This window comes from Rousettus aegyptiacus, unplaced genomic scaffold (genome assembly GCF_014176215.1).
Source record: "Rousettus aegyptiacus isolate mRouAeg1 unplaced genomic scaffold, mRouAeg1.p scaffold_m13_p_8, whole genome shotgun sequence".
In the NCBI taxonomy this organism is placed as follows: domain Eukaryota; kingdom Metazoa; phylum Chordata; class Mammalia; order Chiroptera; family Pteropodidae; genus Rousettus; species Rousettus aegyptiacus.
Window position 1 is genome coordinate 86,593,258 of NW_023416311.1, and position 22,364 is coordinate 86,615,621.

Consider the following 22,364-nt stretch of genomic DNA (forward strand, 5'->3'; position numbering starts at 1 on the left):
AAATCTTCCTTTAGAAAATATAAATCAAAAAGCAATAAAGTACAAAGAAGAATTGAATAATATATTCACCTATCAATATAATAGTTGTATGTGGGATTTTATGTCTTAAAAAATAAAGAATGCATATTCTTTTCAACAATATTTATTTTAAAAATGACAGAATGTGAGTGTAAAAGGATATCATGCAGATAATATGTAAATATATATAATATAGTAAAAATAAAAAGCTTACTATATTACCCTTGAAAATTCTAAATGAATTATGGGTTAAAAAGTAAAGGGGTTCAGAATAGGTCTCCCCAAGATGTGCCACTTTGGCTTGTAGATTATTCTGAGCTGAAGGCAATTGAGACACTGTAGGCCCCCAAGATAAATTTTTACCTCTTCCTTAAAGTATTTAAATTGAGGCCCTGCCCATAATAAGTTAGTATCAGAGTAACTTTTTGTGACCTATCTATGAGGCAGGGCAAACTTCTAATTACTGACCATCTGCTCTCTTCCTATCATCCTGAGCATGACCTCCCTCCCCTTCGGAACCTGAGGTGCCCTTACCTTACTTACTTTTAGCTCACAATGATGTCTATACCTCATTTTAACTTTCTGTCTCTGACTCTCTTGCATGTGGGGTTCTCATATGTATACATGTAGTTATTTTCTCATTAATTTGTCTCACATTGATTTAATTATTAGACCAGCTTATTAGAAGAACCTAGAAGGGTAGAGAAAAATTTCTTCCTCTCCCAACCAAAGTAATTAAGTAGAAAACTGTTAAATATCTAGAGATGTAAAATACTGGAAATAGTACAAATTAAATCTCATGGAAAGTATCTAAACAATTATTTAAAAGGAGATTTATAGCCTTAAGTAAATACAGTAGGGGAAAGGGAAACATAATGAGCCAGCATTAAATTCAAGAGACTAGAAAAGAAACATTCAATAAATTCAATGAAAATAGTAGCAAAAAATAACAAAGCGAAAGTTTATAAAATAGAAAGTAACACTCGAGATCATTTTTTATGCTTAATCTTTGAAAATTTTAATTAAATATCTGGAAAGATTGATTAAGGAAAAAAGGAAAAGAGCAAAATATTACAAAGGAAAAAGAAAGCGTAACTACAAAAAGACATGAGTAAAAATATAAGGGAACTCTATAATCTACTTCATGCCAATAATTTTGAATTCTTAGATGAAAAAAGTAGAAACAGCCATTTATTTTTAAGACTAGTATAAACCTTATATTCAAAGCAGAATTAAATGTCAAATTCGCTTAGGTGCAAAAATTCTAAATAAAATATCATCAAATGAAGTTCAAAACTGTGAATAAAAATTTATTACCAAGTGGGTTTTACAAATAATGCAAGGATGATTCTAAATTAGAAAATGCATTATTCTAAGATACTATATAAATGGATTACGATGGAAACATTCTATGACCTTGTAAACATTTCCTATATAGCATTCAATAAAATTACTCATTTGTGATTAAAGAAACAACAAAAAAAAAGTCTTAATCAACTAGGAACAGAAACACTTAAAATAAACATTGCATTTAATGGTGAAACTTTAGAAGCATTCCCAATAAAGTCAGGAAGGATTCTTTGAGGTACTAATTAGACCAAAAAAAAAAAAAAGTTAAGAAAACTGGACTTAAGGATGAAATAAAGGGGCATTTCCTTTTCTCAATAGCTCTGTGAATGGACAGCCTACACTCAATCCACATACAGACTTTCTATTGATGGCAATGAGATTAGAGTGAGGTTTAAGCACACAACAAGCAATTGAGATCTGCCCTTTGTTTAAAAGATTTCCTATGCAAGATGTTAAAAAGGGGCAGGAGCTCTGTCATCCTGTTTGAGAGCCAAGCCCTCATGTTTAAAACCTTATGAACTCTTCGGGTGATCAAACTTGTTGCACTAATAAGTTAGGCAGGGTAACATAAGTCCTAAACATAAAAGTTTTTCAATTTTAAGAGCTTTCTTATGGCCATTAAACATTTCAGACAAATACTCATTATGAACTAATTGGTAGCAAATGTTAATTTGAAAACTTAAACTGGCTTTGAGTTATAGTGGTTTGGTTTTGAGACTTAAAAACTAAAATAATTACAAAAATTGTGTGAGCATCTTTTCATGTTTAAAAATTTTAATCAGCAAAACGTATTGTCCTTGAGATGACAACACTGAAGTAAAGGGAGCCTTCCAAACCTAGAGTTAGGGAAGGGTCTCTAAATCCTTTATATTGTTAAGATAATTTCTTCTGATGTGTCTCCCACTTCTTACCACTGTCATTTTCTAGATCCGCTGAGATAAGTTTGGAAATTCTCTAAGTTTTTAAATATGAGGATTAGAAACAAACATTTTCTATTCTTAGGATTCCTTTACCTTTTCCTGTTGTTCTACAGGGAAAAAAAAAATTATAGAGCTTCATGGTATGGACTAATCTAAATATCTCAATAATTTTCTTCTTATTTAGTAATACCAGTTTTCTTATTTAGAAAACTCAGGCTGTATGCATGGTTATTTTTTCTTTTATTGAGTCTACATTTGTCGTTCTTGCATAACAGTGTTCTCACCTTTTATCAGGTAGGAGGGAGGGAAAGAGGAAATACCAGGTCCAAGTCTGCCTGCTCACACAAACATTTCTCCCCTCCCCCGCCCCCCCAACAAAATGTCCTACTTGCCACTTTGTTTTTCTCCAAGCCTTTTCTCTGCTACACTATTCTTATCACTTGCTTTAACTCTTGTCTTAAAACACATCCTCATAAAGGCCATCTTTTATTAGCTTTACTTAAGCTGATTACTACTTTCTATTCTTCAATTTAAAATGTAATTGCGGATTTTTATTTTGAAATTGTCATTTATATTGGTTGAATACATTTTAGTTCTGTATATTCTATCATATCTCATGCTGGATCCCTCTTTTATTCCTTTCTCTTTTGTTTCTTTCTCCCTTCCTTCCTTCCTTCCTTCCTTCCTTCCTTCCTTCCTTCCTTCCTTCCTTCCTTCCACCTTTTTTTTTCTGTGTCTCTCTTCTTTTCTTTTTTTTTCTATACTTATTTTATTTTTAGAACTGCAAATTCTTTAGAAACATTTGTCCAACTACAAATTCAATTTTTATTTGGGAATATCATAAAATTGATTAGATTACATATAAAAGTTAGTCATATATTATTTAGAAGCAACATAGGGAAAAGAAAGAGGTTCTAACTAGTCTGTTTTGTGATTTAGTTTTTATTGGTGTATATTTGTATTTATATCTAGGTGAACAGTACAACATGCTGGTTAAACAAGAGTCTGATGCTATGCCATGAGCATTCAGATCCCAACACAGTCACTCATTGGATGACTGTTAAGTTACATTATTTCTCTTCAATTCAGTTTTTACATCTGTAACATGGGGATAATCACTTAACTATCTTGAGACTGTTCATAATCTTACTTTATCCATCTCAATGCAAATATACTTACATTTCTATGCAAAAATATTAATGCATTTGATTCAGACCCTACTGGAGGATCTAATATTAAATTCAATATATAAAAATGCCACCTTTCTAAACAAACAACAACAAAAAAGACCTACATATGAAAGACATTTGGCCCCAAGAATTTTGGATAAATAAGTATGTATTATTATCATTTACTCTATATTTCTGCCCTGATACAATATCAGTTCAAACCATGAACTTGTTCTTTATATACTGGATCTGATGCATGAGTTTAAAATGAATATTTCTATTTCTGAATGTATGTCACTCCAGAAGACCCTTACTTTTTCACTCATTTTTTTCTCTCTTTCTTTTCCTCTTCTCCTTATTTCATGCTCCTCTTATCACCCCATATCAATTAGGAATTGTATTCAGGGATGAGTGACAAAAAACTTTACTATGGAGCCTTGGATATAAGTTTATTTTATTCTATGCTAAGAAGTTCAGTGGCTAGACATGCAGGGTCAGTACAGTGGCCCCATAATTGCAATCTCCTAAGAATATCAGTGCCCCAAGGGACATCCAGCAGATGTCCACTTACCTTTCATTAGTCTAAACTATGTTATAAGCTCACGCATAGCTGCAAGGAAGGTCAGAAAATCCAATTATATCTATTGCAAATTTTAAAGCAGAGGCAACAAAAAATAATTGCACTGGAATGGGCATTAAGTCAGCCAACCTGCAGTGTCTGCTACTCTGTCCATGCCCACATGACAGATGGTAGAGGAACTAAGTTAGAAGATATTGTCATCATCAACATTTCAAGATGAAGGGAAATATTTCAGATTTTTATGTTCCCCAGATTATATGGTTGCACATTTTTTTATGTGACCATATTAGTATCTCTGGTTGTTTCACTGAACAAAGAATTGAATCTTTTAACCTCCTCCCTCAATCGAATCTCCTTATGGCCTTTTGTTCTACCTTCTCCCATGCACCAAGCTATATAGAGAACTCTCTTTTGTCTTTAACTTAACATATATGAATTTAAGCATATATGAACATCCAGGGTTCCGTGAGAATTTATCTGTGGAGATGGTTTGTATACAAGCATAAAAAATGAAAGTAAGGTTGCAGATGTACGTATAAGCCTGTGTTTGTTTGTAATCATTTTTTTCATTAAGTATCAAAATAAGAAGGATATTCTTACCAAGGAAAATGAAAACAATACTCCATGATCTCTTCTCCTCCTTTTTTATAAATCTTTCTCTGAGAAACTTCCACTTCTAACCAGTTACTCCTATTTCATCCTTGATCCTTTCTTGCTCTTGATGTCTCTTAAGCAATAAGTAAAAGATATATATGAGCAATCATGGAGTTTGGAAATGCTATGAACTGAAATATCTACTCCATAATTTTTTCTTAAGACAGGAATCCACAAACAGTTTATTGGTATATTACAACTCCCACTATGGCTTCTCTATCCCATGTATTTTCCAAACAAATATTTTATCTATTCCTCCAACAGGCCTACTTTAAAGAGTAGTTGCTTTCATTGATTGACCATAAAAAGTTATAAATGTTTATATTGGAAGGGCACGGTATATTAAGAAACTTCCAGAATATATAAACTGTAATTTTCTTCTTGTGATTATTTTTCCATGCTATTTTGTCTGTTTTGAATTTAACTGCTATTGTCTTGATCAATTATTCTTTTTTATTTTCCTCTGGGATTGTTTTTCCTCTTCTCTTTGTTAGCCTATATAGTTCATCATCAACACATTTTTCCCTCTGCTACTCTTATTGTTAATATATTTGGCTAATCTGATCACAATTATCCCTATGTGAACACCATTATAACATCTTCCTATACTGAGAATTAGCCATTCATTCCTACTCTTCATTCCTTATTTCATAACAAGTACAACCTCCATAATTTGACTTCTATTTTTTGCTTCTGTGGCTACCAAACATCATTCAAAAGACTCTGCTAAGCAAATTAATTTAAAGCATACTTTTCACACTATAATAACTTCTACTAGTGGTTATTTAGTAGTCACCATTATTTATCTTTCTTATGAAATTCGAACAACTCACAAAATCCTAGAAGCAGAAAGGATTTCCCTGAGGTCATCTAATCTGTGTTATTACCTCTGGGATTAAACTATTCCAGAGTGATTAATTTTTATATGCTTTTAACATAAAACAAAAAAATAAATAAACTCATTTTTAGTTTCTATTTTTGTCTTTGGATTCTAAAGCTCTAGAAGGCATGTCAGTGAGAAGTGCTATGTACTATCCTGCAGCTTTTTGTGTTAGGGTGCTGAAGTTAGAACATCAGACAATACAAAAATGATTCTGACATAATACAAAAAGTGTCCTGTGTTTCCTAAAAATGAATGCTATTGGTGATAACATCACTTCCTTTCTGTAAATAACATCACCAATAATAGTGAATAGCTGTTATTTTATTGAATTAATTAACTAACCCAATTAATTTAAACTAATTATTTTTCTTGTTTCATTACATTTTTACTGTTTCCATCGGTTTTATTCCCATTTTGTTATCTCAGTGTACCAGGTTGGTTGATTGTGTCTCCTCTGATGCCACCAATTGGTAAACACTACCATCTGAGGGTAAAATGAAGTTATACATAAATATTAAGTTCTAAAATCATCACACAATGCAAAAATCTGAGAGAGATAAATTTGCTGCAAACCTGTTATCAGAAAACCATATGGAAGATTTCTCTGCTGTCTCTTAATAAATTGATCCTATTTCTCCCAATGAAAAAATAGCTAGTTTTGTTTTAGCTCAATATCTCATAAGTATCTTACTTGTGATGAAAACCAAGGGCCATGATGTAAAAGAAATTATAAAAATAACTTAAAACACTGGAATTACCTAACGTGGAAAGTTTCTCAGTTTATAGAACCACATAACACAAAACTGACAGGGAGATCAGTAAAGCCATGTGTCGCCTATGTTTACTGCTGGACATTTATACACATTCTTGAGTGGGCCATCAGGCAAAATTGCCCATAGTATTTAAAAATAATAATAAGTTGAGTTTATATTACTGAATTCAAGTAGGTTAAATGCACATGTAGTATATTCTCACCATACTTCACTAAAAGTGCCCATGCCAAAGCCACCAATAAATTATTTTCAGTTATTGGAATGCTCTGCTACAGCTGACACTACTGACTGACCACTTCCTCTTTATTGCCATCAGTCTTCCTTGGTTTCTAGGTTACCATTCTTTTCTGATTCTTCTACCACCTCTGTGTTACTTACATTGAGTCATTATGGATTTCTTTGTCTGACACCAACTCTTAAATATGACCATTTCTTTGATTTTTTTCTCTTTTAATTCTCTTAATTGCTCATAGTGTCAGCTACCATCTTAATTATCATGATTTCCAAATGTATAATCTCTAACCTGAGCTTTTAACTCATAAGTCTTATTATCCACTTGATATGTCCACCTGGATATCCCACAGGCATCTTAAAACTAAGCTCAAACCATCTTCTACAACATTCCTTCTTCTATTAATAATTCCATAGTTTATTGAATTTCTAAATTTAGAAACCCAGTAATTCCAGCTTCCTTTTATGCCATCAAACCCCATATAAGATTAGTCTCTACATTTTGTCAATGTAAAATATTTCCAAAACAAGTCCTCTCTGTGGCTACTGCCTTGGTTCAAGGCAACATTATTTTTTTCTTGATTTATAACAAGAGATTCTTCATTGGTCTCCCTGACACCAGTTTTGTTTCTAGAATGCCAGCTGTAGTAATGCCACAGGATAATATTTTGAAAATGTTTAATATAATACAATTGTTATGGGTTGAATTGTGTCTTCCCGAAAATCATATGTTGAAATTCTAATCCCCCAGCACCTCAAAATTGAAATTTCTTTGGAAATAGGATTATTGTAGATATAATTAGTCAAGGTGAGTTTATACTGGAGTAGGGTGGCCACTAATATATTATGACTGATGTTCTAATAAGAAGAAAAAATTTGGACACAGACATGTACACAAGCAAAATACCATGTGAACATAAGGCAGAGAGTGGGGTGATACATATGACAGCCAAGGAATGCCAAAAATTGCTAGCAAATCACTAGAAACTAGGGGAAGGCATAAAACAGATTGTCTTCGACAGCCCTTTGAGGGAACAGACATTGCCAACACCTAGATCTCAGATTTCTAGCCTCCAGAACTGTGAGGCAATAGATTTCTGTTGTTTAATCCCCCTGGTTCAAGGTACTTTGTAAGAGCAGCTCTGGTAAACTTATTCAACAGTCATGTAATATTTCTATACTCTAGATCTTTAAACTGTTGAATGTTACCCATTGTTTATGGTATCAAACACAAACATCTTACATAATATATAAGACCTAATTTGATCTTGGCTACATTTACCCCTTCACTTTTGTTTCTTACTGATTTCCTATTTACTACACCTCATTTCTCCCATTGTGACATGCTCTTATATTTTTTTTGTATGTTTGGTGGCCTTCTGTTTGATGCTTTTCCACCATCATTCACTGGGTAATCTCAAGCTATCCATTCTGGCACATCTATGGCATCTCATTTTCTGTGAACTACTTCAAAGAAAAGTTAGATTTCTATCATTTCTATTCCACTGAATTCTTCTCTCTTTTCCTTTTGTGTTTACCAGGATTCTTTTGAAGCTTCCTCGGGTCTCCCTGCCTACCCACTCTCCCCCTCAATGTTGATTTCTTTAAGGAAGGAGGTATTCACCTGACACAGTGGAAGCTGAACACATATTTTAAATAGATAGAAGAGCCCAGAATTTCTTTAACTCTCTCTCCACTCATTAAGGAACATTTTTCTATTACAAAATTTAGTCCTATCTACTTTAAATGTAATTCTCATCTCATTTCCAAATAAAAGTCTCTATCTGCCTTCCAAGTTCAGGCCTGAACCACATTGCAAAGGAGGACAAGGTACGACATTTGCTCTTTTACTTTTTCTAGATCATTTATTCTTTGTTTCTGACACATTCCTCTGCCTCTAGATATCCCCTCTTTCACTAGTATGTTGGGGAAAGAAAAGAATGTTGAAGGAACAAAAACAAAAGTTTCATTTATTTACCTTCTTGTCAGGTGGCCATAGGTGACTCCTACTGGCAGGCACTCAAATTCATGCTCTTTTTGGGGACATACTTGTGGATTTTTTAGAGACCTGTATAGAAAATGTCCATACTATTCACTCGCTGATGCTCTTTCTAAGTAACTGTATCTGCCGTATTTTGCCAGGTTGTGCAGTGGCAACAAATAAACCCATAATTAAATAAAAAAAAAAAAACCTTATATCTAATTTAGATTATATGTCCCTACTGGTTGACATCTTTACTGCCCAGCTTCTTCTCGTAGGCATCATAAGGAAGAAGAAGCCCTTATCTGGGACATGTTGCTGTCATTACAAAAGAAACCCAAGATAGCTCTTGAAGTTTTAATTAAGAAATATTATATGCCATTTCTGTCCCAATTCCATTAATAAAGTGAGTCACATAGAGAAGCCTGGAGAAGATCGGGCAGAAAAAATATGATACTCCCACAGGTAGGAAAAGAAATTTTTTGAACTAATAAAACTACCTTCTATCATTACCCCTTTCACAGTGATCCCATTGACCTTCAGTTCTAGGAAACACACTGAATAACCTCTAGCTGTTGATTGGGTAACTTCACACTGTCATGTCATGCTCTTGGGCAGAATAATTTCAAGATAGCTCCAACATGGCTAACTTTCACTATAACTACTTATCCCCTAATATCTGTTCACAACATCTACTTGAACTTGGAATCTGTTCATGACATCTACTTGGCCCTGAAGTCATACATTATTTTCATGGAAAATAAGGGAAAGGCATACTACATTTTTCTGTTGCCATATCTTCTACTGTTTTTAGAAGTTTTTTAAAACTCTATTCACACAATTTAAATTATCCAAGAATAAGCAGGAACCAGGAGATATGTTCTGTTTGCTCTTGAACTCAAAGTGTCAATTTCTCCAAAGTGCTTTTTTATTATGATCTTCTCAGGTACACTAGGAGGTAGGCCTAAAAGTTTTTGATGCTCAGAAAACATTTGATTAGGGAATAAAATGCTAATGTTCCCTTGTTGAGGAAATCTTCAGTTTAATTTTAGGATTTTCTTGAATCCTTTCTTGTGTGAACAGGGAAGCAGCCACTCTCTTTTCCTTAAAAAGGAGAAAAGATAAAATGATACTACACTCCCTGCTAGGCTGAAAACTCATGAAGTACATAAGTCTATTCTTTATTAAGCTCCAGTCTTCTGTTTATATAGCCTGAGAGTCATCTTGAGGATGAGAGTTGACGACCCTATTGGCCACCTCTTCATTAGCGCTGGAGGTGGTGTCTGACATCTCCTTTAAATTCTTTAGAATATGGAGATTCCTAATGCCTATTATCCATAACTTCGGAGATTTAGCTGAAATTCAGAGACAAATATACACACTTCAATATCCTTTTTATATAACCATAGACAAGTAAATTAACCTATTAACTGTAGAGCATTCTGAATAGTATCAAAACCAACAGGAAGGGGATTAAGAAGTACAAAATAAGTCACAAGGATGTAATCTATAGCATAGGGCCTATAGTCAATAATATCATAATAACTCAGTACAGTGGCAGGTGGTTAGTAGACTTATCATAATGATCACTTCATAAGGTATATAAATGTCTAATCATTATGTTCTATACCCAAAACTAATATAATATTATATGTCAACTATAATTTTAAAAATTAATTTTTTTAATAGCATGGGATGCTTTGATCCTGGACTCATTTATGCCCTAGTAACTAAGGGTAGAAGTTTTTTTGTAACACACAAAACTTTCATATTTTGAACCACTGAATTTTTGCCTTCATTTTAGAATGACATTCCTGACTAAATGAAACATGCCTCCAACTGTAGTAAGCAAACGTGTAGGTTTCTGTTAGGCCAATATTAAAGCAATTCCAATTTTATGTAAACCATAATGCCTCTGCTTCAGAATTTTCCATTCTCAACTACTCCTTTCACGTCATAAGACATTTACTCAATTTAAAATAAAGAAAAGATTTTAAATTAAGTCATAAAAAATTTAGAGAACTCTAAATTCGGTCCAGTTTTTTTTGAAACCACAACTGATGAAAAAAATTATTTTGCAAACTTCAGTTTGTGTTACATTTATAATTTTATTTAAATGTAAGTATTATGTAATTTGTTTCCTTCCATATCCCGAAAACACTGTTTAAAAGGGATTATGGATATAAAGCTTCATGAATTAAATGTATCTGCAGAATCTGGTTTGTGCATCATGCTTATCCTTAATAAACAGCACAAATTACACATAATCTGATGCAGACAATCTGGATCTATTGTCTATCATCAAGTTGTGTGCATAGCATACAACTTAAAGAAATTTTTATAGCTTAAATGTTATGAATGCCATTATAAAAGAAAGAGAAGAATCAACTTCCCACTAGAAAATCACATAAACATTTTTAGTTTATTTAATTGGTAATCTTATTTCAGGTTTTGTAGGAGATTATTTTCCTCTTTTGAAACAAAATATTATGGTAAACTGGTCTTTTAGTAAACATTTGTTGGATTTAACATGCCCTCATGGTACTTTCTGTACCATGTAAAATTATCTTTAAAATGTCAGTCCTAAACAGGCACCATACACTAGAAAGTGGTACTCACTCAAGAGTTGGATAGAATTTTAAGAGTCAATTAAGAGCTCATGCAATAGGTAGATACCAGGAAAACAGGAAGAATAAAACAAGAAGAAAAAAAATAATATTTTTAAAAAGTTATTTAACTGCTTCTATTTGTTGACTATATTTAATATTTGATAGTTTAAAAGCTATCATACTAGTGGTAGGTACTGATAAAATTCACACAGGAAGTTCAGAAAGTGAGAAAGCAGCAGGACTACCTAAAAGAGCTCTGCATCCTACGTATTTGCTCATATAGCTTTCCTAGGTTGGGGAAGTGGGATAATTGGTATAAAGACTCTGCTAGTCTTCTTTCTAGAAGTAATAAAACATTATGTCAGTAGCTGCAAGGTGACAAAATTAAAATTAAATTAATAAAATGAAAAGACAAGAGTTAATGGATTTTTATTTATCCTTTGCTATATTGACTGAAAGAGAAAATTATGTTCTAAATAACATAAAGAAATAGCCTAAGCAAGAAATGGAAAGGGAAGAGGTCTTGAGAAGGAAGCGAGGAATCTAACCAGATCAAGTACAATGGCAGAGTATTATACAAGGAAGAAGGGAAGGAATAAGAAATTTGATCCACTGAAAGGATCCTTTGGGAAGAGATATATAATTTTTGGAAAGAAAACAATATGCCATATTTCTTTAAAAAGACAGAAGGGTCATCTAGAGTTAGGAAACATGAAGAACTTAGTTACTGGTTCCACAAAGAAGAAAAAGGAGAATGGAGATAGCCATTTATATAATTTATGTGTACAATCAGTAGTTGTTCTGTGTTCCTAAAATGAATACTATCATCTCAATGAGTCCACTGGCACTTACCGATTTGCTGGCTAATACTATATCTAAAAAAATAATTGTCAATAAATACAGTTTAAAGATAGATAAATAAATAAATCCTTTGGCTCACTTTTACTTATTTATAATGTTGAATAGGGTAAATAAAAAACAGAAGAAATTTGGGAAATGGCTCTAGGAATTAGAGCTCTAAGAAGAAAAGTAAAGGATTTATTGATAGTATGGCCTTATCCATGCTTCCATTTTAGAAGAGTTAGGAATTTTGTAAACAGAAATAAGATTGAAAAATAATGGATAGCTAAATAAATAGAAGTTACAGAAAAGGATCTTATTGCTATACCAGGGAGTATTCTGCCAGACCAATGAACACCTAGCTAAAGAATATATGACACAGAACCATCTAGAAGCCTGCCAGGTTTATACTAACTTTAAAATCAAAGTCTAGGGGGAGGGAGAACATTATCAGATAAAACTATAAAACTAAATATCATGAAGGACATTAGCCACTACAATAAAACAAGTTATACAATTTTAACAGAGCGAAACGCTTGGTCTCTCTGACTCCATCTTGTTCCAGCCTGTTCAGTCCCTTGATCTTCTGCTTAGTCTTGCATATTGACATGGTAATCATTAGAAGAATTCTACTTGTAGCTTGAGGAGATAAGGAAAATATGTATTGTTTTCAAAGATTTGCAGCAACCTCATGACCGAACTCACACCAACTAGCACAATCTTCCCCGGCCCCCTGCTGTTGCTTGGATGTCTGCAGTGGTCAGTTAGTTACCTTATGTCTCTCCCATTTCGCCTTCCCTTGACATAAAAGAAGTCTGAACTCTGTACTTTCTTTGATGGATTTGAGGTATGACTACGGCTCCCATTTTCTCAGTTGGATCCTTCTCGATCAATGAAACTTTTCTTACTCCAAACTCTGACATTTTGAGTTTTGGTGTTTTGAAGTGTTGGGACATGGACCAGTCACACTATTTGTAGAGATAAAAGAATTCAGAATTAAAATGACTAAAAAGAGGGTCAAGAATTCCATTGTGTATTCAAAGCCCAGAGCATCAACATTTGGAGTTTAATTCAAGATAGTGAGTCATTAAGATTTGTTGTTTGAAAACATGATTATAACAATGAAAAGTAGTACTTTGTTCTAATAAAATCTTGGAAGAAAATGTAGAGGAACTATACATGTCATGGAGATAGAAGATTGTGGGAAACTCTTCAAGTCTGCTTGTGATAGCAGGAAAATTTAATCTTAGCCAAAGTTGAGAGAGCGAACAAACTAAAATATTAGAGTATGTTCTACAGCCTAGTTACAAAAAGAAGATCTTGTTCCTACTCTTAGAACTAGGGTGATTTTAGATTCTGGATGTATGCTTAGGGATGGCTTCAAAGTAGGAATGAAAGGTTGGTCATATCAGGGAACAGTGTTTTTACCTAACGGGTTAAAAACCTCATAACTGAAAGAAAAAACTGGATCTCAGGTGAAAGGAAAACAGTATTGAATGGCAGATTTAAAGGTCCAGACAAGGCCAAAAATAGGAGCGGTCAGAAGCCGGAAGGATTAAGGGTGAGCTAGTATGTTATGGAAAAGTTTGTAACAAGCATTTCACAACTAAAGCAATAGGCAGTGAATAAGAGAGTGTTTGGATTACTCTCACAGGGGATGTTTAGTGAATGAGAAGTGGGTGTAGGCAGGCATATTAACAGGTGGCAGAGGCAGCAGCTTGAAAAATCAGACAGTTTGAACCCGGAAAGAAAGACAAATATAATGGTGCGAGGAATTTTCAGTTTCTCTGCGATCTGTTAAAAGGCTTATTCTGCCAAAAGAAAAGGTAGTTTGACACCACCATGTAAAGTATAGATTTTATAATCAAATAGGCTTAATTTGAAACCTAGTTCTGCAGAGCTCTATGATATCGGGCAAAAAATTCATCTCAACATTGGCCTCAAATTCCTCATCTGTAAAATGGGTATTATAATAATGGTACCTACATCACTCTGATATCAGGAAGAATAAATATGATGATAAATTTAAAGAGTTGTACTACGTACATAATAATTCCTATGTAAATGTTAGTCTACTCTTACTAATGTGTAGCTAGAAGTAAACTACCTGATAAATTATTTACCTTAAAGTAAAATTTTTCCTACCAAAAGTCCATCAGCCTAATTGTTAAAGACTTGGTCAGAGGGGTGAAAATGAGAAGGAAGTTATTTTGCCCTGTCATCAACAGTAATTCTCTAATTTGATGTACTTAAAGGCACCTTAATTTTTTTACTTTTTTATTATTATTATTTTTTAATATGCCCATTCTGATTCAGTTGGTCTAGCATGGGAGCCTCAGATTCCACATTTCTAATCAGCTCCCAAATGATGCTTATGCTGCTGGTTCATGTACAACACTTTGAGCAGAAAGGCTATAGAATACCTGAAATGAATGAAGAAAACATGGCAGGAAGTCACACATGTAATGTGGCAGATTTCCAAGGCAATAAATATTGGTCATATTTCTTGAATCAAGGTCTAAAAAGATGATGGCTCAAATTTAAAACCAATGATATAAGAGAAACTTCTCAAAAATTGATAGTCCGACTTTATAATCTCAATAATACTAAAAGGGATTTCTATATAGCCATAAGCATCAATTTTTTTAAAAAAATAACATATACAGAAAATAACATGTATAAAGAAAAATAACTAAGGAATAAGTCTAGGCCTAAAAAATAATATTAATAAGTTGATGAATCTTAGAATTTATTGAGTTTTCTAAAGCCACTTAAAATTAATTTTAAAGATATTTTTATGGTAAGAACACAATGAAATAGGCCCTCTTTAAAAATATTTATCTATCAATAGATTATAGAGAGAACACAAAACTCTCATTTTTTAGTTCACTTCTGATCACGATCTAAACTTTAGAAAGTAGAGATTAAAATTAGCACAAAGAACAAGAAGCTAGTTCATGGCGGGACTATCATTTTATAACACACGACTTCACTAAATGAGTTCGAATGTTTCTGTTTGAGTAGATTATATCTCATACTAATTAAAATTTGTTGAACAGAATCTTTGCAAAACCATGAGGAAAATAAAAGTTTCAGAAGACCCTAAATGATCAAACATTATCCTATTTATTTTAATAGTGGTTTTCATGAATCATTGTCTGATGAACACAATGCTAATTCTTGGATTGAGACATATTTTTTAAATAATAATTAATATAGACAAAGTATTTCTTCCAATATTTTTCTTTTTCATCCAAGGAGGTCCTAGAAATCCCTAACGAACCTACCCAATGTCACGCCTTTGATTAAGTAATTTCTCATTCTCTTAGAATTAGCCGTGTTTTCTGTGTTCTCATTAATCTTAGAATAAAGTTCTACTTTACTTAACGACTGGAGAACCTGCGAACGCTTTTGGAATTATGGCTGCCATGGATATCTGGAATAATCTTCTAGGAATCTCTTGGGTTGACAGTTCTTGGATCCCCATTTTGAATAGTGACAATGTCCTAGATTACTTTCCAGAAAGAAGTATTCCTTTTTATGAGAGGACATGTGATAATAAAGTGGTCAAAATGCAGAAGCTGTCATCAGGACACCTAAATCAGATAGTTAGACTGGAATACATCCTTTCACATGCTCAAGAGTTCATTCTTTTTATCATTAGAAAGTCTCCTATCCGAGTAGTGGCAGTCCCCTACCCAAGTTATCCCATTGGCTGATTACCATATAATTGCTGGAGTGATCTATCAAGCAGCAGACTTGAGATCAGTTATAAACTCTAGGGTGCTTACTGCAGTGCATGTTATTCAGTCAGTCTTTGATGAAGCTATGTCATACTGTCTATATTATCCTTCCAAAGAGTATTGATGACACTTTAAAGGTCATGAAGAGCGAGATAAAGTCAAATCTAAAGCCAAAAGAAAAGAAGACCCAAGCGCTATTTTTTAGAAGCAACATATGGATGCTTTACTCCTAGACCTCAGAGAAGAAATTTCCACCCAATTTGTGCTGCAAATTTCTGGAAAAAAAGCCTATCCCAGTGGATCAGACATAGAAAGAAGTAGAACCTATACTAGAATCTGTAAAATCTGAGGAGAAGACCACAAAGAACATCCAACAGACAGTGAGCACTAAAGGCTCTCCTGAAAAATGAATGGGACTTCAGTGAATATTGGACAATAGAGAAGCTTGTAAGACTTCTCTTGTCCATTTATTATATCTCATTACTGTGACAGGCTCTTGAAGTTCAAAATTCTTTGTTGCAACCCTTTCATTTGTATGGAATGTGCTTGTTCTTTAAAAAGGTATATAAGGACCCTCATACTTTCAATATGAACATCTGTGTATATCTTTTGCAACCTTTCTCCTATAGGACTTGTGCAGCTTCCTCACTACATGCGTACTGCTATGTATATTTAAAACCAAATGAAGGTATTTGTATAAGTTAAAAAAAAACCTATACTTAACAACATTACATTTTAGTATCTTATTTGCATGTGTATTTTACAACTTAACAGAGAATGGCTTTTATTTTATCTTTAAAATTTTTATGTTCTGCACAGTACATAATATATAGTAGTTGTTTCATAGAGGTTCAAAATTGGAGTCTACACACATAGAATATATATATATCAGGCTGTACTCATAGAAATCTAGAATAAGAAAGATGTCAGTCTCAGTCAATTTGTGGTGTATAAACTATGTCTTAAGTATACATTTTAGTAAATGCAGTTTATCCCACTTATTAAGAACATAGACTCTGCAGCCCAGATTAACTGAATCCATGACATTACCAGCTATGTCATGTACTTGGGCAAGTTGCTCAACCTCTCTTGCTTAGTTTTCATGTTGATAAAAATAGTACTACTGCATAATGCTGCTAGAATTATTGAATGAAATAATATATAAAACACTTGAAACAGTGGCCAGCACATAACAAATACTAGATGTTAGCTTCTGCTGCTGCTGTTGTTATTTGTTCTGGGTGTTGGACTTTTAGAGCACCATCGATAAATAACCCAGTCCAGAGATGAGTGACCAAGAGAGCAAAAGAGTCATAATCATTTCATAAGGAGGGTTAAAATATCCCAAGCTGTTAGTCTAGAACTGGGATTTGAGAAAGGTGGAAAGGACAAGAGACAGAATAGCTCTCTTCAAAAATGAGAGAATAGATACCTTGGGTCTAGGACACTCAAGAGGATGAAGTGGGATCAAAATTGGAAACCATATAGAGGAAGATTGAGGTTCAAATAAAGGAAAACACTTCTCATACGGAGTTAGTAAAATGGAATGTCTCCAGAGGGATTTGAGCAGGATTTAGAGAACACGCTGGTAGAGATGATAAATATAAGATTGAATCATTGAATGGCAGGAAGAGTTAGGCTAACTGATTCATATGGTCCTTGAGCTCTTTTCCCTTCATTTTACAGATGATAAATTGAGGCCTAGAAATGTGAAGGAATGTGACCATAAATAAACAAAAATAATTAGCTGCAGATCCTGGGCTAGAACCCAGTTGGTCAAATTCCCATTCTGGGGCTCTTTTTTAAGGAAGTTCTCTGGCTTAAAAAAAGAAAATATTTTCCAGAACAGGTAAGGATGTATTCCCAAGTACAAGTATGAGGCAAAAATACAAGTCAGGCAAAGAGTACTTGAGAAAGAGTGAGTAGAGCAAGCCATATAGAATAAAGTCATTGTCTTGGACACATAATGTCTGGAGCTTCTCTTGTCACCTTTTCTGTGCTATTCTCAGACATGAGTTTATTTGTATGTATAGATCATAGAGCACTCTGGGAAAGATGAGAATGTTTTATTCTTATCCCCTAACTTCTCAAAATGTTCAGTATTGTGAATTCTCTCCTTTGCCTTTCCTTTCATAGAAATATATGCCTTATGAAAGCAAAGTCTCTTTTTAACAGATACATGCCTAGAATAATAATTGACATATAATTGGTATTCAATAAATATTAGTTGACTACATGAATAAAAAGTGAATAAATTGACAAAATTATAGTGAAAAGATAACCCATGAAAGCTACTTTAAATTTGCCAGATTTAACAAATAAAAAAGAACTTCATAGGTAATAAAAATAAATTGTTGTTTATCTGAAATTTAAATTTAACGGAGCATCCTATATTTTATCTAGCAAGTCTACACTTAGAGAAAAAAAAACCTAAGGACAAACATATGTGAAATAATCAATATTTACCTATGTTAAAGGGAAAAATAAATTTTCTTTCAAGACTTATGTTGATAGATATAAGGAAACCACAATACATATATTTAAAAAATAAAAATACCTTAAACAAAAATCAAAGGGGCTAAAGGCAAAATCTCTTTCAAAACACAGTTTGTTTTCTTAAAAATCTTGCCAGACTCAAAGAGATGTTATAACCTATCCCATCATGTGTATATGTGGGTGTATTTTGGGATAAACCTTAAAACAGCTTTTAAGTGTTTTCTGTACTTTGTCCTCTACTTGGAGGTCATTAAGGATGAGTTGTTATTATTACAAGCAAAGCCTTACACTTTGGGCTTCACAGTGAAGTTTTAATAGAATTATTAGGGGTAAAATAAATATTGGTTCACCGCGAAAAAACTTCAAACAGAATTCTTTTACTCGCTGACACTGAAAACTATATATCTGACAATTTTCTAAATATTAAGGAAAACCTTGATCCCCTAGGCTGGTGACTCTTACTGATCCTATGAGGCTCAATTTAGCAAGTAACAAAAGTGAAAAAATATTTATTTGTGAAATTACATGCCTCCCTAATATTAAAAATTCCAAGAATATTATGAACCATATCTGAATTGTCCACCTTTTGTGTACGTGGAATTCAACGTGGACCCTGGTATATAATAGGTACTATATTATCCATTGACTGAATCAAATTTTAGGACAAAATGAAACATAAATAGAAGCATTGCCATCTTTTATTTTTTAGTTGATTTTTCATCAGTATGTTTTTCTGTTCCTTCACACTTTCTCAGTATTTATTGAATGAACACAATGAAATAATGTCTCAATTTTTTAATCTGTAAAATGGAGATAATAATGTACCTATTCCACAGTGTTGTTATGAAGAGTAAATGAGTTAATATGGGTAAAAAGCTTAAAATAGAACGTAGCACATAATAAATCTTGCAGCAGCAGCAGCATTTATAGCTGGACCTTTTTCCAATGAGCGCGTCAGACTCTAGAATTCTTTTGTCTTTATAGTCTGGTTATAAACCTGGTCTCGGGCTGGATGGACTTCTCTAGAATTTTAAAAGAAAAATCACTCTTTTCGGAACATCTTAGCCTAAAAGTTTCCGTGAAAAGCACTGTTTTCTCTGTGTTTCATTGTTTCTCCCCCAACCAACTCCCTTCATTAGAATCCTCTCCTGAACATTGATTATAATAGTTTAACTTATTTAACTGTACTTGCCCGATCCTCCCAAATTTTCCCTTTTATTCTAAAAGTCTACTGTGATGTCATTTTCTCAGCTCCTTTTAATCAATGACATCAATTGAAAATGGGGAATGATCCTATAAATTATCTTTACAGCATGTTTTATACTAATGTAACATTTGTTACATTAAAACTTTCTATCATTTATTGCTTAAATAAACCCAGATTATTAGACCCAAATTAAATATTTAGTATATGTTATGCCTTCAAATATCTAGTATACTAAGCTAATGTTCTTTCTGTATATACAATATTTTTCAAGCCTTCTCAGAAGTTATATTAATAAATGTAATTAACAGAAAACTCTGCATAACAACATTAATTTGTGGTTGTTACATAAAGTTGTTAAAATCTCCCTTCCCTAAATTGCGAAAATTGCCCTCCTGAATCAACTTTCATAGCGGTTAAAGATGTAAGACTATTTCTGTTGGGCTTTCTTACTCTAGGAACACAACTTTCTGATGAGATCATGTTCCAAATCTGGCAGAAACCAGGGTTCAATTTCCTCCTTGCTCCTTCCTGAAATTCAGGGATGGTGAGCCTCCCCTCCCTCAACTGGCTAACTTCACTTAATTTCCTTACCCTTTAAACTGTTTCACATAGTATTATCTCTTGCAATGAATATGTAAACATATGTAATTAACTTTTTAAAATATTTTTAAATGATAATAAAATTTCCATTTTTACAAAAATATATAACTGTACCTCTTCTTTTTAATTATCCATACTCTAAATAATCTAATGCAGTGACCCTCAACTTTGGCTATGCAGCATTGTAAATATACAGATGTCCTACTTGAATCTTAGAAAAGTGAATGAAAAATTTTATGGGTGAAAAACAGGCATTATAATTTTAATATGAACTTTATTAGACATTCTGATGATCAGCCATGAGAGCCTTCTCATTCATCCTAATTCAATAAGTTAGTAATATTACTATCATTTTATTATAGACTGAAAAAATTAATAAAGACAATAAAAAAGAAAGCCAAAATCTAGAAATGAAAAAGAAGCACATACTAGCCTTACTCCTGTATACCCTAGCACATCATCATATGGTTAGGAATACCTTACTCTTGGAAAGTCTTGGTCTCTGAAGAGGAATGGTGGAATGCTAATGTGGGAAAATTGCCTGTGGTGTTATTTAAATACCCTCTACATGAATGACATTAGAATTCTTTGCTCTTCAAATGTCTTTTTTTTTTTGGTGTAAGTATTCTGCTTGATGAAAAGGGACAACGATATATAGTCACATTATGTAAATTAAGTTCTTTGAGTTAATTATTAGCAATAATTTGCAATGCGATGAAAAGATGTATTAATTTGAATTTTAATGATCAGTTTTTAGTTATACACAAAATAATTTGTAGCTTAAAGGAAAATAGAATATATAAATGTACTTTAGAATCTTTTTCTTAATTCCAAACATATTGCATTTACTTTAAAACTACTAGACAGAGGATATCATATCATGATGCTTCAATTATCCATTTTAATCTTAATAAAGAGTCAGAGAATTTGTTAATCAATATGCATCATGATTAAACAGACAAATACCCAATAGTTTTAGAGCCAAACTTTCAGGAGAATCTTAGTAGGGGGGAAATACCTTTCCTTGGAAAGGTTATATTCCTGTGTTTAAATAACTGTGACTTAGTCTCTGAGTCATATAATGTACATCAATACCTATGTAACTTAATGAGAACTTAAAATGAAATGTGGTCTGTTGATTCTTAATTCAAATATAATATGAGATATTAACTTAATTATTCAGGGGTCTATTTTCCAGTTTATGAATTATTTATTTTCTTTGTTATGAAAATGTTGCTATATCTGTCAGGGCCAAGACAATATTAAAGATCCAGAACTTGATGAGAATGCTCGTGAGATGTTTAAGTATGGAAGGGAGGTACTGATTACAAATGCAAATAATTTTTAATTGAATGAAGATCCTAAGCAAAATGCCTCAGAATTTCAAAGACATTCTACATGGATTTTTGGACAGTTCATTATATGAACTGTTCAAGAATCCCCAGTTCTTTTATTTTGAAGTGAAATAAAACAGATATGATTTTTGTCAACATTACATCTAGGAAAGGGGGTGATATCAAGAATTATCACCACAACTTTTATTTGATACCATTAGCAAACCAAACGAAAGTTCTAGCCATTCATTGGACTTGGCTGCCCTGAGTCTACCAAATTTCGGAATGATTTATATTTTTCCAAGCTAAGAATGTTATATTTGGCTCTTTCTCATGGATTAAAATGGGAAATAAACAATAGATGTGATAAGATTTAATACAGTATAGAATAGATAATTTTGAACTTGGTGTCAAAATAGGTTTCTAAAACTTGAGAAACTCTAACTCTTCTCATAGCATCAAGAATCTCAATCACTAACTATAACCACTACTATCATTAAAATATAATTTGTTGCTTTATCAATATAAGCAGTGCTATGGGTAAATATTACAATGACAGGTACCAACTTGATTTAGGGAAATTCTATATGACTAAAACTTCTTTGAACAATGTTCAGCTAACCCTGTCATTAATTCAGCTTTGAATTTTGTAAGGTTGTTGGATAAATTTTATTGCCAAAATGGCAAGTAATGGTCAAATGAAGAAGCTGTGAAATTTCTAACTACCCAGGTTTTACATTTTTTGTAAAGCCATTTTATCAATGTCACCTCTGAGACTCTTTAAACATTAAAGAGAGTGATTTAAAACCAAACATTCCTAATGAAAATGTCTTTTCTATTAGACAACAGAAGTGACACATTCTTTACTACAATATGATTTCATCAGACTTAATTTTCTTAATAGATGAGAAGTAAATAGCTGGCACAATCCTGTTTTAAAACATTTCATATCTATGCTAAATAGTTACTTTAAATT

The 22,364-nt window shown here is 32.8% G+C and overlaps 1 long non-coding RNA gene and 1 pseudogene across 1 annotated transcript in view; one reads left to right on the plus strand and one right to left on the minus strand.

Moving 5' to 3' along the window:
* Positions 1 to 22,364, minus strand: part of LOC118606590 — a 314,651-nt gene that overhangs the window by 22,301 nt on the left and 269,986 nt on the right. The gene's annotated exons all lie outside the window — the stretch shown is intronic.
* On the plus strand, positions 15,405 to 16,176 carry LOC107518964 (annotated as a pseudogene).